This window comes from Poecilia formosa, unplaced genomic scaffold, assembly GCF_000485575.1.
Source record: "Poecilia formosa unplaced genomic scaffold, Poecilia_formosa-5.1.2 Scaffold172, whole genome shotgun sequence".
NCBI lineage: Eukaryota > Metazoa > Chordata > Actinopteri > Cyprinodontiformes > Poeciliidae > Poecilia > Poecilia formosa.
Window position 1 is genome coordinate 621,797 of NW_006800111.1, and position 15,193 is coordinate 636,989.

The following is a 15,193-nucleotide window of genomic DNA, read 5'->3' on the forward strand; positions in this document are numbered from 1 at the left end:
AACTGTGTAAGGTTGACCTAATTTTACACCGAGACTTGCAAGAAAATGATGATTAATACATGCTGCAGGTGAAAATACTCTGCAAAGTTCTGGAAAACTAGGAAAGGTACATTTAAAACAAAACAAAACAAAAAAACCTTATTGTGCAATCAAACATGATATAAGTCCAGGGATCCTAGTTCTCAGTGCAGTGAAAAAGTTTTACTGCCTTGCCGATTTTCTTCAATTGATTAAATATTTTTAAACTATCAAGTGACTAATAAATATCTGAGTAAGTACAAAAAAAATCTGTTTTCAAATTTTGTTTCTTCAAAGAAAAAATCTATCCAAACCAGAATGACCTTGTGCGAAGAAGTAATTATCTTCTCTACCTAGTTATTCCTAAAAACTTTTCAGCTTGTCGATCAAATATGAAGCAGCCAAACATTGCCAAACACATTGCAGTATCACCACCACAATGTTTGACGATGTTTTGCCGCTTCACTTACTGTTTGGGTTTTTCAACAGATGTAGCAAGACACGCGTCTTTGAAAAGTTCCTCTTTTGTCTCATTAATCCTGAGAATATATTCCTAAAAGTCCCAGAGATCATCAAACGTTTTTAGCAGAGGTGAGACTAGTTTTTGTGTTGCTTCTGGTTTGCCGATATTTTTGTACATTAATAAGATCCTTTTTTTTATTATTATTATTAAGTTTTAACTCAATACTTTCTGCTGACTATCTAGATAAGTACAAAGCAATCATACTAGGACATTCTTATGAAATTTGATATACTTTGCAAAAAGAAGGAAGTTAAAAAGTAGACAAAGAGACACGAGTGTTAGGACAGGCTGTGTATCAGAGAGAAAGTGCATGTGTATGTGTGTGATGATGTGTTCGTACGTGCCTTTCCTAAGGCTAGATTAATAGGATAAGCAAATTAAAGATTGTGTCACGGTCACGGAAATCCGCCTTACTGCAGGTCCCTCATATTTTTTGCAATACGCATCATCATTTCATCACTTTAGATTGGTCAAACGTGATAAGAAAATTCACTGTGTACTTCAAACAGGGTGGTGCCACTTCTGCTCCCGTGAATGAGGAAAGGGCTTGTTCTTCTTTGTTTGTGTTCTGTTCTTCTTTGTTTGTGTTCTTTCAATCTCCACTGGCTCTTTGATAGTATTTAAAATCGATATTTTGCTAGTGTCTGTTTGCTATCAATGAATCGTGGTTCTATGACATTACACCTAAAAAGTAGATAAGTAAATAGAATTTGTCCCAGTCTGTGTCAATAAAAAAAACCCCCACTTCATCACAGGACTATGCTCACTGACATGGTTGTGTTAGGAAGTGTGTGTTAAAATTGTCGAATAAATCTCCTAATTTGAGAAGGAAAGTCTTGTATTTTTAAAACCTGATCAAGTGTTCTGTTCACTTTACTTTAAATCTAATATGGCTTTAGATGTGTTTCCTTTTTTTCTCCTTCTCTGGTTCAAATAGCATTCCAGTTCTTCTGCTGTCTGCTAACGCAAATTCAAATGGCATGTTGAGAGACTTTATTGCAGGTGTGGTTTATATATTGTGTGAAACTACTAAACCTCACCGGTAGAAGAAATTGGTGCCTAACCCTAACCTTGAGGCACCTCCACCTGGTCCTTTTTTATTTGAGTCTGTCTCAGTGTTTACGTCTTTCTCTGTCTCTGTTTTTTTTCCTCTCTCTCTTCCTCTCTCCCTCTTTCTCTCTCTCTCTCTCTGATCTGAACTTAAATTTGATGATCTTGTTAAATCAGTTATCCTACAGTGGTTCATTTAGTTTTGTCTGAGTTTAAGTCTCCTCTGCTCTCTCTCTCTGGTGTTTCAGAAAAACGTCTCCTTGGGATGCCGCTGCTATTGGCATGCTTGACTGATGGATGTTGCATGTTCTGTTAACTTGCTAATCCACTTTAAAAAAAACTGCTTTGTTTCACTTTGAGGGGGATTGTGTGGGGATTGATGAGAATCGTTACAAAACGTGGAAAACTTGACAGGGTCTGAAAACTTTCTGAATGATCTGTGTACAGTGGTGTTTCCCAACATACGGAAATGGACTTTGATATGTAAAATTGCTGTAGTTTCCCTTTATGCATGAATAATTAATGCAAGTGTGGAAAACCAATACAAAATCAATATTCTGTTTTTAATTGTTAACCTATCTATAAATGTAAGCTATGGGTTTAGTGAAATATTTACAGTGTGATGTACTTGTGACGGTAAGACACAGGCCTGTTTCAAGTTATTGTAAATGTGGTTTACTGACATAATCTGAAAGCCAACATTCAGGTGAGGTTTACCACTGTAATTTCTAAAACAACATTTCAAACCATAGTATCACTTTTAATTGTAAAAGAAAAAAAGAAAAAAATTGTTTATGTGCAATAAAATAATATACCGTATGTAGAGCACAGACGTGGCAAAAATATTTAGATTTTCTGATAAATTCATATAAATGTAATTAATGTTTAAAACGGTTTTCTGGCTGTCAGAAGTTTCCATTACATAGTAATGTGAATAAACAGTTAATTCATAATCTTCACCTAGGTACCGCAAAATGAAGGCCAATGCATTTATTTTGCATCCCCAAACTGGAGCTCAAATAGAGCGTCAATCGGGCACGGCAGGGTCAGTGACCGCGCACGCCGCCTGTTTATCTGTATGAGGTCCTCGGGAGCGCGCCCCCCCTGGCCGAGGAAGGTGAGCGAGTGTCTGGAGGGGAGGACTCGGGAGCGCGGCCAGCCGAGGGATCGATCGGATTAAACTCGATTTGAGTGAAATTAACACAAAGGAGAGAACAGCAACGCACACTAGTCGGCGAGGTCGCGGATGCGAGATACGCCGGAGAAATATTTCCTGAAAAACAGAAAAACTTGAACTTTTTCCCTCTGTTTATTTATATTTCGAACTGAAAAAGGACCACGGTGGATTTTTTTCAAGCAAGCGGAGATAGTACCGTACTAACGAGGAGTTGATTTGATAAAAGGCTGAAGTGACCGAGCTTGTTGGGTAAGCTAACAAAATGCCTCTTTTTATTAAGTGCATTTACATTTTTTCCGAACACACTGTATCATGAATGGGGTGGAAATTCAGTATACGGCGGTTTTGAATTAAAACTGTTTATATTATCGTTGAATAGTAAGTTTTCCATACTTTTCAACGCAATCGGACTCTTTAAACCACCGTGCGCCTGTGTTTCCGAACCCGACGGGCATTTCCTTCAGGGCTAACTCGCAGGAACGACTATTTTCGATGACTGCTCGTTTATTCGCCTTCTGTTTTATCATCTCCTTTTACACATAAAGTCATTGAAGGTCCATGAAGCTGCCATGCCGACATGCTAACAATAGCAAGTTTAGCTTTGCCACCCGCTGCATCGCTCACACACACAGCGCTCCCATTAGTTAGTTGAAAAGTGGAAAGAAATATTCCCAGGACGGCGCAGAGGGCTCATGTGTGCCCGAATCAGTTCACCTTACAACTTTATGAATTTTCTATGCTGAGGTATTGACTTAATTCAGTTTTAAGTCGTAAGCGTTAGCTCCGTTAGCTAATTGTGTTGAAGCTTCCAGGAGACACGAGGTGGCTCGATCGTAGAGGTGAGTCACTGCTGCTGCTGAATGAGCGGAGCTCTCCGAGGGAGATTCCCAGCGGACAACACTTGGCACAGAAAGCCAAACACGCTTCCTGCGAGTTTAAGGAAACATTTCTACATAAAAGTTATAAAACACAACTATATATTTTCTCAGTAGCTGTTTGTGAGAGAACCGGGCAACAAGAAGTGTTTGTAGTAGTCGCTTGTTTTATTGGACGGAAGGGACAGAGCAGTGGAGAAGAGGAGGGGGGAAGCTGTGAGGCCAGGCGGTCACTCCATATACCGTGTTTTTTTTTTAACGTTTTTTCTGCCATACTTTACATTTTAAAATATTATTAAATTGACCAGGAGAGATCAATGTCTTTGTGTCGGGCTCTAGGGTGCAGGGTAAAGAGTTTTAAAGAGGCATAACCCGAGATGAGCGAAGCATTCCCTGGTCCGGAACGACGTGCGAAATACCGCTGATAGGCTAATTAGCCGTGCTAGCCGTTGGAGGTTGGCCCAGCGCTAGGACACAGAAGTTCAGCTAGCCTGCTAGCCCAGCTCCCATCCTTATTGTGTACAAACGAGGGACCACTTATTAGCCCCCCGGAGTTAGCGCCTAACCAGCTCGGGGCGGTTATGTATCTGTTTGTCGAAGTACAACTTTAGGCATCTTCTACCTCACTTTTTTGCCGATGTTGATGGTCAAACTGACACCGAGTATCCTACTTTTTTTTTTTAACGGGAGCTTTTGTAACGAGCTTGTTTGTTACATTGTGTCCAGCGACACAAGTTTAGTAACAGTTACGGCTACACTTGTTACTCGGTGTGGACACGGAGGAAAACGCAGCCCAAAACACCTGCCAGTGCTTCTCCGCTTCATCTTTGTTGCAACAGCTTATTTGCGGAGGGGGAAAAAAAAAACAAAACTTTTGACATTATTGCCTAACCCAATTTCACTGCTCTGTTTGTGTTTGTTGCGTTATTCTGCCATCTTTTTTCTGTAATCGGTCAACTTGCATAATGGTCACTCCCGCTGTCACGCAACTAGGGCAGCGCTAAAAATTTAGGGGTGGGGGGAAATAGAAAAATATTGTTGCGCAGCGGTTTTATTCAGTGTGTCATTTTAAGCATCCATATTTGTGGTACGTTATTTTTTTGCCAGAGAGCCTGGAGCCGCTGCTACCCCCTCCACCTTGTCTCTGTGAGCCAAGATGGCAGCTAGTCATGTTTAGCGGGCCACAGAGGGAGAGATAAGAGTGCCCCGACCACACACACATACACACAGCACACAACAGATGTTCGGCAGTATTTCGTCTCTTCCCTATTTTATCCCGCTTTTCTTGTGGTTTAAAAATTCTCTCTCTTTTAGTGACAAAAGTTGGTTTGTGGCTGACTTGTAACGAAATAATATTTTTGGAGTGATTTGAGACTTGAAAAAGGTTGTCCCTTTTATATTAGGCTTTTTGGTAGTTGCCTTTTCTGTCAATAAAAATGAGCAACTAAAGACTTTTTGGTGTACTTTGAAGTTTGAACATGATGATTTTATATCTTTTAAACTATTTTTTTATTTTGAGTAATTTCTACTATCTCCATCGATCCACATGTAGCATGTTATTCTTTATTGTCAGAGTTTTTTCCATTTATTTGTTTAATTAAAACACATAAGTTTGAATGTAAAATTGGCAGGTCAGAGCTCAAAAGAAAAGGAAACTGGTATTGAAAAGGCCGAATTGGCCTCGATCTACAACGCAGAGAAAACGGAAAATATGCAACAGTTTTCACACTAAAATTAAAGACTTGTTTGCTTTCTCTCATTTTTGCTTCAAAGTGCATGTGTCCTTAACCTGTGCTGGGTTTTTATTAAACTCAAAGCAAGTGCATGCTACAACTTTATAGCCTGAGAAGAAGTGGAGTTGTTAATTTTTGATGTTTATCAAATATGACGCAAACTGATTTTCCAACCTAATTTCCATAACAGCATGTATGCACCAGCAGCCATCTATTGTCAGAATGTCTGATTTGTATGTTTCCACTTGACACAGGGATATGGTTTTGTACGGTGTAACGGCTTTCTTCAGTTTGGGAAGAACACACAGAAAGTTTAGACCAGATGACCATCAAGTTTGTCATGTTTTTGAAGAAGCTGCTCCCTGTAGTTCTGACCTATGAATCATTTGTGCGATCAGTGTTGATTATCTGAAAGATTTCCATGTTTTGAAGAGTAAGTGTAAATTCTGAAAGCGAGCCGGTGAGGAGATAAAAAGGTGGGTTTGTATTTATGGGCGGTATTTAAAAAGAACGTTCTAGAAGTAGATGAAGGATGAATTGGTGTGACACAAAGCAGATCTTAAAATATCTGAAAATGCTCATTGTTAGTTTTTCGGGCCTCCCCATATCACATGACTTGGTAGTGCGTTTTATTCGTGAATGTCCCATTAGTTGTATATTCCATGTTAAAGTATTTCCACGTTTCTGTCTTAAAATGTTTACTTAATTTTTTTTCTTCATTCTAGAGTATCAGTTTGGCACTTTGTCCTGTATTTTCTTCCCGTGGTCTTGGATTGTAGTCATCCTTCTTGATCGTGAAAAATAATCCTTTGCCTATAACCCTGCCACGTTCAGTTCATGCTTTACGCTAACATGTAATGTTGACAGTAACTCAATGTTTCCGAATGTAGAAAGAAATGTGAAATAAAAAGACTCTCTGAGCGATTATGGTCTTTGTGGTTCAGTAGGAAGTTCTTAAATTAGGTGTTTCTGTCCTCCTTTTACCGTTTTATTGTCAAGGGATTGTTTTTTTTTCTATGTTGAATTTGATGCGTTAGCACCCAGTCCAATGCTTTGTTTAAACGGCTGTCAAAGTTGATTCTTTCAAAATTGGTGAAATATAAGCAGTTCCTCTTTTTTTGTTGTGAGCAGCTCTTAAGAGCTTTAATACTGTTCTACCGCCTCTGGGTGTGAAAGAACGTGATGTGGCTAAATGTACTAACCATGTGTGGTTATTTTTCAGATCGTAAGACTGATTATGTGGTTTTAGTATTACATTAACAAGAACTCTTTCACTGACATTGGGGTAAAACAATTACAACACATATTCAACTTCACATCATTTTAGGGGCTGACAGAGATATCGGAAAAGATTTTATGTCTTGAAAATGTTGACATTGTACATCCTCGATGGAGTGTAGCTGTCTTTAATTTTGTTTGGAGTTGTTTTCTTGGGGGAATGTTTGCATTTAGTAGCTGTGGGCCATCCAGGAAAGGAGTATCAAGCAGATGTTTGATGTACTCTGCTGTCAGGTGGAAAGAATAAATTCATTTCGCTGCCTCAACTGAACTCAGCTGAAGTTGGCAGCAAGATATTGGTAAGATGTGCAGCCAGAAATCATTAAAGATGGATCCCTGAATCTGTATTCTTCGTATTGCCACAGTTTCTACACTTAGGTGAGTTTAAGAAAATGTGAAAAGGGTGGTCACTCAAGACTTTGTGTAGGAATATCCTCTTTAAAAAAAAAAATCTTTTTCTTTAGGGTGCTGGTAGGGACTAATGGTTTTTTTTAAGGTCTGCGCTGCTGATTCCCATTTTTACCAACTCCAGTATTTTAATTTTTTTTCCCATATGTACAATAATTTAAGAACGTTGCTGTGTGTTCAGTTTTTAATCCAGCAAAAAGTGAAAAAGTTACAAGTTTATTCTCATTTATACATCAAAATATATGCATCTGATTTATATTGAAGCACAACCATGATAGGTTAAAAAAAATTAAATGATACAAAAAAAATGGCTAAAATAAAATAGTTTTTGTTGCAGCAGCTGAGCTGCACATTAATGGAGAATTAGGCCGTATCTTGATGCATCCTCGGCTCTGTGTGCAGCTTGGGTGTTTTTGTGAATTGGTAACAAAAGATCCTACTTTGTGAGAGCCTGCTGCCTTCATGGACCGACTGGAAGAGCAAGTTGGAATCTGTTCACAGCCTTTCTAGCAACTCTGCGCTTCTGACACCGCTCTTGAAGTAGAAGTTGCAAGGCTGCTGGCAGGAGAATAATGAGCAGGTGTTTTCTATGGCAGTGGTTTGCTCTGTCATCAACCAACAGCTGCTTGCGTGTTAGAAAGTTTTCAGACCTTGTTGGGGCAGAGTTGTGTCGTCACCGCAGGTTTTTTCCGCCTCCCAAAGTTTTTTCCAGGGTACAGATTTGTTCCCGATTCTGTTTGAAAGTAATTAGAAAAGCCTCGTCCTCTCCCTCCGGGAATAGGGGGGAGGGAATAAATTTTCGTGTTGGATGTCACAGATTTTCAGCCCCACTGCGGAGCGTGTCGTGCAGTCTGTAGGTCAGGTAGCAGCAGGTGGTGTGGTGTAGTGGTCAGTTCAGTGCTTAAAGGCCAGTGTTGGTTGAGCCAGATGACTGGTGTTTGTTAGGGTGGCCATTTTGTCTCCCATCATCATCGTGTGTCTTAGACAGCAGCCCTTTTGGGAGGGAATGGAAGTAGTGCTGTTGTTTGCCTCCATCTCTTTCATCTTTGCCATCTATTGCTCCACCTCCACCCACCCACTACTCTGCCCAAGCATGAGCCTTCTCCCCCCCCTCTCTTCCTCCCTCTCTCCTTCTCTTCATTGTCACCCTTTCCATCTCTTTTTCTCTCCATCTTTGCCTGCCTGTCGTTTTTCTCCCCTCCCCACCCATATCCCTCCAGTCATATCATTTCCAGCCAAAAGGTTAGCGGGGAGCTTTAGCACCATGGTGACATTCAAAACCGAGTGTCATCACTGTCTCTCCTGCTCTCTCATCCTCCTCCCTCACCTGTCTCCTTTTCTGCCCCCTCTTCCTCCGTTCCTGCCTCCCCCACCCCTATCCTCCCCCTGCAGCGAGGGCCTTCTGGACCAAGTGCTGTGCCTAGAAGAGAGGCTGGCGTAAATACAGCTCTCAAGTGTTTGTGTGTGTGTGGGTTGGACGTGTTTTCTCGGCCAGTCAAGTACATCTCTGACCCATATGCGTGCGTGCATTTTAATCCTGTCTTTTGACCTCAACCAGTCTGGATCTTGAGCGTATTCTCTGTCTTTCCTGACCACCAGCCTTCCTTGTGCTGGGATGTGAAAGGCGAACTCAAGGACGCTCCACTTGAAAATACGTGGGAGTTTTGTGTCGCCAGCTGCTGATGAATCCCATCACTAAAAAACGGCGTCAGCGCTATGAGGATCTCATCAGTTCTCCGGCTCTTTCTGGGGTTTAATAGCTCTGTTGTGGCGTCCGCACACCCCCCTTCTGTCTTGCTGTGTGTTATCTGTCACGGTTTCCATCAAGTGATTCACATGCCCGATGAAAGGTTAAGTGCTGCTTGCTTGTGGAATCAACATCTAGTTAGTGGAGATGGATCTTGGAAGGTTGGAGAGGAGAAAGAGAGGTGGTAAAAGAATATGTTAAGCGAAAGTGCATGGTTTTTAAACAAGGCTCCTGCACGGTATTGAAAAGTCTGGAACTTGTTTTTAATGTTTTCAAAGTTTTTAAGAGTGTTTTCACACTTAATAGTCAAGTAGACTCAGTTTGATTGGGGACCAAAACTGCAACATTTGTTGCATTTTCAGCTGGTGCAGTTTGATTTCATCCCAAACCCTTTCAAAAAGCTGTCCTCCACCTCACCTCTGGTGGCGTTACACCAGGAACCACTGAAGAAAATGACATGAAAACCTATGAAGAAAACACTGAGCAACCTTTTTCTTGACAAAATATAAAAGAAATGGGGTGGTGGCAGATTTTAGTGTTTGTAGAGATTCTGTTTTGTTTTTTTTGCAGAAGACCACAATCGATTTATCCCACTAGTGCCCACTTGTTTGCTTACCCAGAGTGCCTTGCGCTGTAGTGAACTTCCTCCTTTTGGAGCCGTCTCTGGTTTGCTTGGCATTCAAACTGCACCCAACTTCACGTCAACCAAACCAAGACTTGGGTTTGTTTAGGGACCAAAGTTCCACTTCGCATTCACACCTCTCCAAACGAAGTGGACTTTCAAATGAACTGGAGTTTGATTAAAGCAAACTAGGGCTGAAACGATTCCTCGAATGATTCGAGTACCTCGATTACTAAAATATTCGTTTACAACAGCCCTAAAGCAAACTAAACAGGCTGGTGTGAATGCACCATAAGAATAGAAATATGATGAATATTTTCTTATTTTAAAGTGAAGGTCCAAGTTTCTGGGGGTTGATGGTCTCTTTGAATTTATTTATGTTTAGATGGTGTACCTTAACTTCACCATCTAAACACTTTTGAGTCTCTACTCTTGCAGATGACTACATTTAAAAACTGAAAACAATTTTTTATTTTGTTCTTTAAATTGGAGATGCCACAGTCAACTGGCTAGAGGTCAGACTGGATCTGTCCTTCATTGCTTCTGATCAGAGATCCGGTAAAGTCATTTTCATTGAGTGCATCAAAACTTCAATTTTCAGATTAGAAACTTAACCTACAGCTGTGTGTGCTTTGATTTTTTTTTCTTTTTTCTTTTATTTCAGTAAAAATTGGATAAAAATTTCAGATATATGCTTTGATCCTCAGAGTAATTTAACAGTTGCCTAATTTTCTGTTGCCTCCATGAAAGAATCTGCATCACATTGTTTTTCTCTTCTGTTCAGTTTTTTTTGGACAATAAAAAAAACAACATATTCATCAAAATCCGAATTGGCAAGTCACAGTTCAAAGAAGTTAACACTGGCCAGTAAAAGCCTGACCTTTCTTAATATTTTCATAATGGGTTTTATCATGTCAAAACTCCAAACAGGTTTATAATGTCCTAAAATCAGGAAAGAGAAACAAAAATCAAGTCCAAAGTGTTTAGTCTTGTACGAACGCTTAGAAGTTTCTTCCACATTTCCTTTTTTAATCATTTGATTTTGTTTCATGTACTAAATGTTGGTTCAATCCAGTACTCAAGATGAGCCAAAATGTCCGCAGCTTGATTTTTATCCCACATATATCCGGGGCTCCAGCGTGGATCTCATACAGCATGCTGAAAGGGGCGTTTGTCCCAAGGGAGAAGTTAGCCCACATCTTTAAAGCAACTACGCTGGAGGTTAATTGGTTGTCAGCAGTCAGATGGGCGGAGCTAAAGAAAAACTGACCAATCTCTGGGGAGCCACTCCAGTTTGGCTTTTCCCATTGGTCTAAAAGAAAACGTCAATAGCAGTGATTGATGGGGGCGGGGGGGTGATGGTAGGTAGATTCAGGGCATGGTCTGTGGTTCAGCGTTTGCTCGTTCATAGATGAATGCTTTAGTGGTTTCACTTTTATGGGAATTTCCTCATTCACTTCATCGGAGGTATAGATTGATTCACATTTTATGTAAAAGTGAAAATCTAGAAAGAGGATTAGGAAAGTCCTACCTCTCGTGTTTGTTCAGCAGAACCGTTTCCAAACCTTCTTATGACTTGATCTGAAACGGGATACTCAGCCCCCCCTTTTCTGCAAAGATTCACAGGCAGGGAGGAATCCTGTACGTCTTGAAAGGCCCCTCAGTCTTTGAACCTTTTGAACAAAGTGGCAGGGTTTCCCCCGAAGCCTACAACCTGGGACCGCAGGCAATGCGAAGTCATTTTCATCGATGAGCAGCAATTTCCCCTTCACCTGCAGCTTTGTGATCTCTGATCCTCGGTTAGGTTGACGGGTCCCACACAGAGTTTCTGATCAAAACCAAAAAAACACGGTTGGAATATTCACACGAATCAAAACCATGCTGCAATATTTCAGTTTATTTTTGGGGGATAAAGTGTTTAAAGATGAAAAATGTAATTTTATATCAAGAAGTGTTGGTATATTAGGTAATTCTTGAATTCAGATGTGTAACTACAGAGTTAGTTAAAGCAGTGGTCCAGACATTATGCTACAGCTCATCTAGACATTTTATTGCACTTAACCTGAAAAATCTTCACATAACCTTGTTATATTAAAACCTATCAAAATAGTTAAATCTAACATGGATGCATCTTTTTCTGAAGACTAACACTAGATCACAACATCTTAAACTACACGAGGAAGAAGTTACAGATCAGTGATCAGTGTTCTGTAATATAAACCTCTCCTGTACTGGAGGCCATAAAAAATTGTGTTTATTTTTTTGCTTATTTTTATTGCTTGACAAAAATGACATTTTTCGCGATTAGTGTGCTGGTTAGTCAAAGAATTTGGTTTGTTCATCTCTGCTTTCTGTTCTCATTAGCATTGCAATTGCCTCACCTTTTTCCAAGCTTGAATGGATGTGCAGGCCTCGACATTATCTGATGCGTTTTTTACAGTAAATCACAATCAAAACTTGAGAGAACTTTCACTTGCCTTTTGATCAGCTCTAATTCAAAGTCTAAAACACGGAAGACATGTCAACCCTGAACTTAATAATTATTCTATTCTGAACATAGAAACTGTGGAAGAAAGTGATCTTTGTGGTCCATTTTTTTATGTTGCGTAAAGATACTGCAAAAATACTTGCCACTAATTGGACATAGAGCTTATTCTTCTCAGCAAAGTTGGGGCTACGTTTATTCTCCCCCTCACATTCAATACCAAAAAGGTCTGTGATGGCAATCTGAACTGCTGCCACCTTAATGCTGTGCTGTATGCGAAGTATCGGAAGAGTAGGAGCTTCTTAAAGAGACAGAGACCCAATTTCAAGGTGTCACTGTTATGCAAAGTCAATTTTCTTTTTGAGTCATTTTTAATTATAGACAGCATTTTTTTATCTAAATGTATCATAGCTACTTGATTGTGGTATAAAGTGACATTCTAACATTAAAAAGTTTTGTGCGTGCTACAATCAAACTTAGTTTGAAACGTGCCTCATTGAATTATAAGCCTGCTATATAGCTGCTTCATTTTTGTTTTGGAATCTCAGCAAAAAGCAAAAACAAAATGTTCTCAATCATGAACAACAAATATGTTAGCCCTTCAAATAGGAGTTATTAAGCCGCTCATGAATGGGGGAAATTCTGAATTGTTGGGAAACGCGTGACATTTAGAGTCAGCTGTACTGAGAACTTGAAAAGGGGGGCAAAATGATCTTAGCATATTACTAAAACCACATGGGTCAAATCAGGTTTGTAAAAATAGCTTTCTACTTGATACTGTATTTAACCCCAATTCTTACTGTAAGCTTTTTCTGTAGGACTATTTGCTGATCCACACATTGAGGGTGATTAAAGTGAGTTTTCTGTTTTTGTCACATTTGGTCCAGTTCTCTTCCTAATCTTTAGGGGTTGCTACTGTAAAAATACAATCCCGTTTCACGGCAGAAACGGTGGTGGAAGAAGAACATGTCCCGAAATCATTCATAAACATTTAATGCAAACAATTAGGATCTTACACATAATGCATCCAAAATTTTCTTTCAAAACTATGTGTTGTGTGTGTAATGGCGTCAAGCACGTGACTGAAACTTTGTGAGTCTATTAATCTTCACATTCCTAATTTAGATGCTGTAGGAAAACATTTTCAGTGGCAGCCTGTTGTCAGATTGGCATCCACATTTATGCACTGAGATGAATTTGATCCTAACATTTTCTGAATTTTAATCAGTTTCAGCTTTCAAACAAGCCAAAGTGTAGCCTGAAGCTCTGTGCAGAAATATGTGGAGTGATATTCACCACCTCTTTGCCTACATATTTCCAAGTACTTGTTTCTGAAAGGTTTAAATGTTTGATTCACTGTTTCTTTTTTTTTTTTTTTCTCCATCAGTTTCAGGACTTTAACATGACAACCAGAACAAATATAAGGTGGTAAAACAGGTTTTGCCTGATGCTGTTTGCTTTTAGTTCGCTTACTTCAACACACTTGCTTAAAGAAGTGATTTCCAGAGACTACAGAGTCAGTTTCGGAAACCACATAACAGGTTCTTAAGCTCAGTGAGCACATGCACAACTACACACACGCATACACCCGCGTACACACACACACACACACACACACACACACACACACTGTGTCTCTGTCTCTCCCTGTGCTAGCAGGTTTCTTGGCCACCCCCTGTGGCCTACTTCTCTCCCTGTCTGTCCGTCTCTGCCTCTGTGTCCTCTGGGATCAGGCCGAGACTCGGCCAGTGGTTTTTCCTACCACATGGTAAAGGCAGGGAACAGATTGGATAAACACAGCCCTTTCCTGCTGACCCACCCCCTCTAAGCACCCCCTCCCCCAAACACACACACACACACATGCTCCTCTGTTGGCACACACACACACACACACACACACACACACTGTCTATTAACAACGCAGCCGTGCGTAAAATAACCAGATTTTTTCTAGCTTCACTGCTTCTTTCGTTCTTTTTCTGTTCTCGCTCTCTTGATCTCTCTCCCCCCCCCTCNCCAGTGGTTTTTCCTACCACATGGTAAAGGCAGGGAACAGATTGGATAAACACAGCCCTTTCCTGCTGACCCACCCCCTCTAAGCACCCCCTCCCACACACACACACACACACACACACACACACACACACACACACACACACACACACACACACACACACTGTCTATTAACAAAGCAGCCGTGCGTAAAATAACCAGATTTTTTCTAGCTTCACTGCTTCTTTCGTTCTTTTTCTGTTCTCGCTCTCTTGATCTCTCTCCCCCCCCCTCGGCCCTCCCCACCTTCTCTTCTCTCTTCCTTCCTTCCGGGCCTCAAATCCCTGCCCCAAACACACGGCCCTGCATCCCCTCACTTGAGCGTAATTACACACGCAGCTAGCCAGCTCCTGCATGCTGTCCTCCATTTGGGAACAAAGGTATAAATTATGGTGGCTTAGATCCTGGTGGTAATGGGAGGTGGGTGGGTGCACACGTGTCCTCAAGAGGAAGAGGGGGGATCACTCACTTTTTTTTTTTCTTCTTTTCTCAGGTGTTGAATCTGCCTGGCTGCCGTTGTACTTTGTTTCTTGGGCTTTGGTTTGTTTGTCTGTCTGCGTCTCAGAGGAAACATGGTGTTGTTGACATGGCAGAGCCTGTAGTAAAGCCTGGAGGCTACAGACAGTTTAGCTGCCAAACTGTCGACGGCGCAGACAAGACTGCATTGAGTCGCTGTTAGCTAATCTCCCTCCCCTTTTTCCTTCCTTCGCCACAGACTAACGCTGCATACGCCAATTTTTTTTTTTTTGTTTTTTTTTTCCAGAGCTTTTTGGTGAAGTACCACATTCCACTTGAGTAAAGACAGAAATATCTCAAGTACTGTTAAAAGTAAGAATTCACTATGGAAGCGCTCCCTGACTCCGACTCTGGATAAAGAGCGACAGCTTCATGCAAAAGCATTTCACAACATTCCTCAGGCTTACAAACATTATAATTAACATAGAGCAGGAATGAGGAAAGCTGTGTCATCTATAGGTTTTTTACTCCTGCAAAGGGTTTCCAGCAGCTGATGTCACCAACATGGCTTCATTCAGCCTCACCAGTGTCTTCTCCTGGCGCAGAGTTCAGTTTGGCTGGAAGCTGAACTCTGTGGTACAATGAACTTATGTGCAGTAATTGGAGGTGGGCGACATGAACTTAAAGTTTTATCACGATATTTCATGGTGCTATTGTGATAACAATAAAAGTGACGATATTTATGTCTTCTTTTTTTTTTACCAACTGT

General features: G+C 40.6%; 1 protein-coding gene across 1 annotated transcript in view; it reads left to right on the forward strand.

The window, feature by feature from the left end:
* Nucleotides 1–2,691: 2,691 nt before the first annotated feature.
* Nucleotides 2,692–15,193, forward strand: part of chd7 (chromodomain helicase DNA binding protein 7) — an 86,804-nt gene continuing 74,302 nt past the window's right edge. Inside the window, exon 1 of the mRNA XM_007565107.2 lies at nucleotides 2,692–3,017. The gene's annotated coding sequence lies outside the window, so the exon portion shown is untranslated. The remainder of the gene's footprint in view (nucleotides 3,018–15,193) is intronic.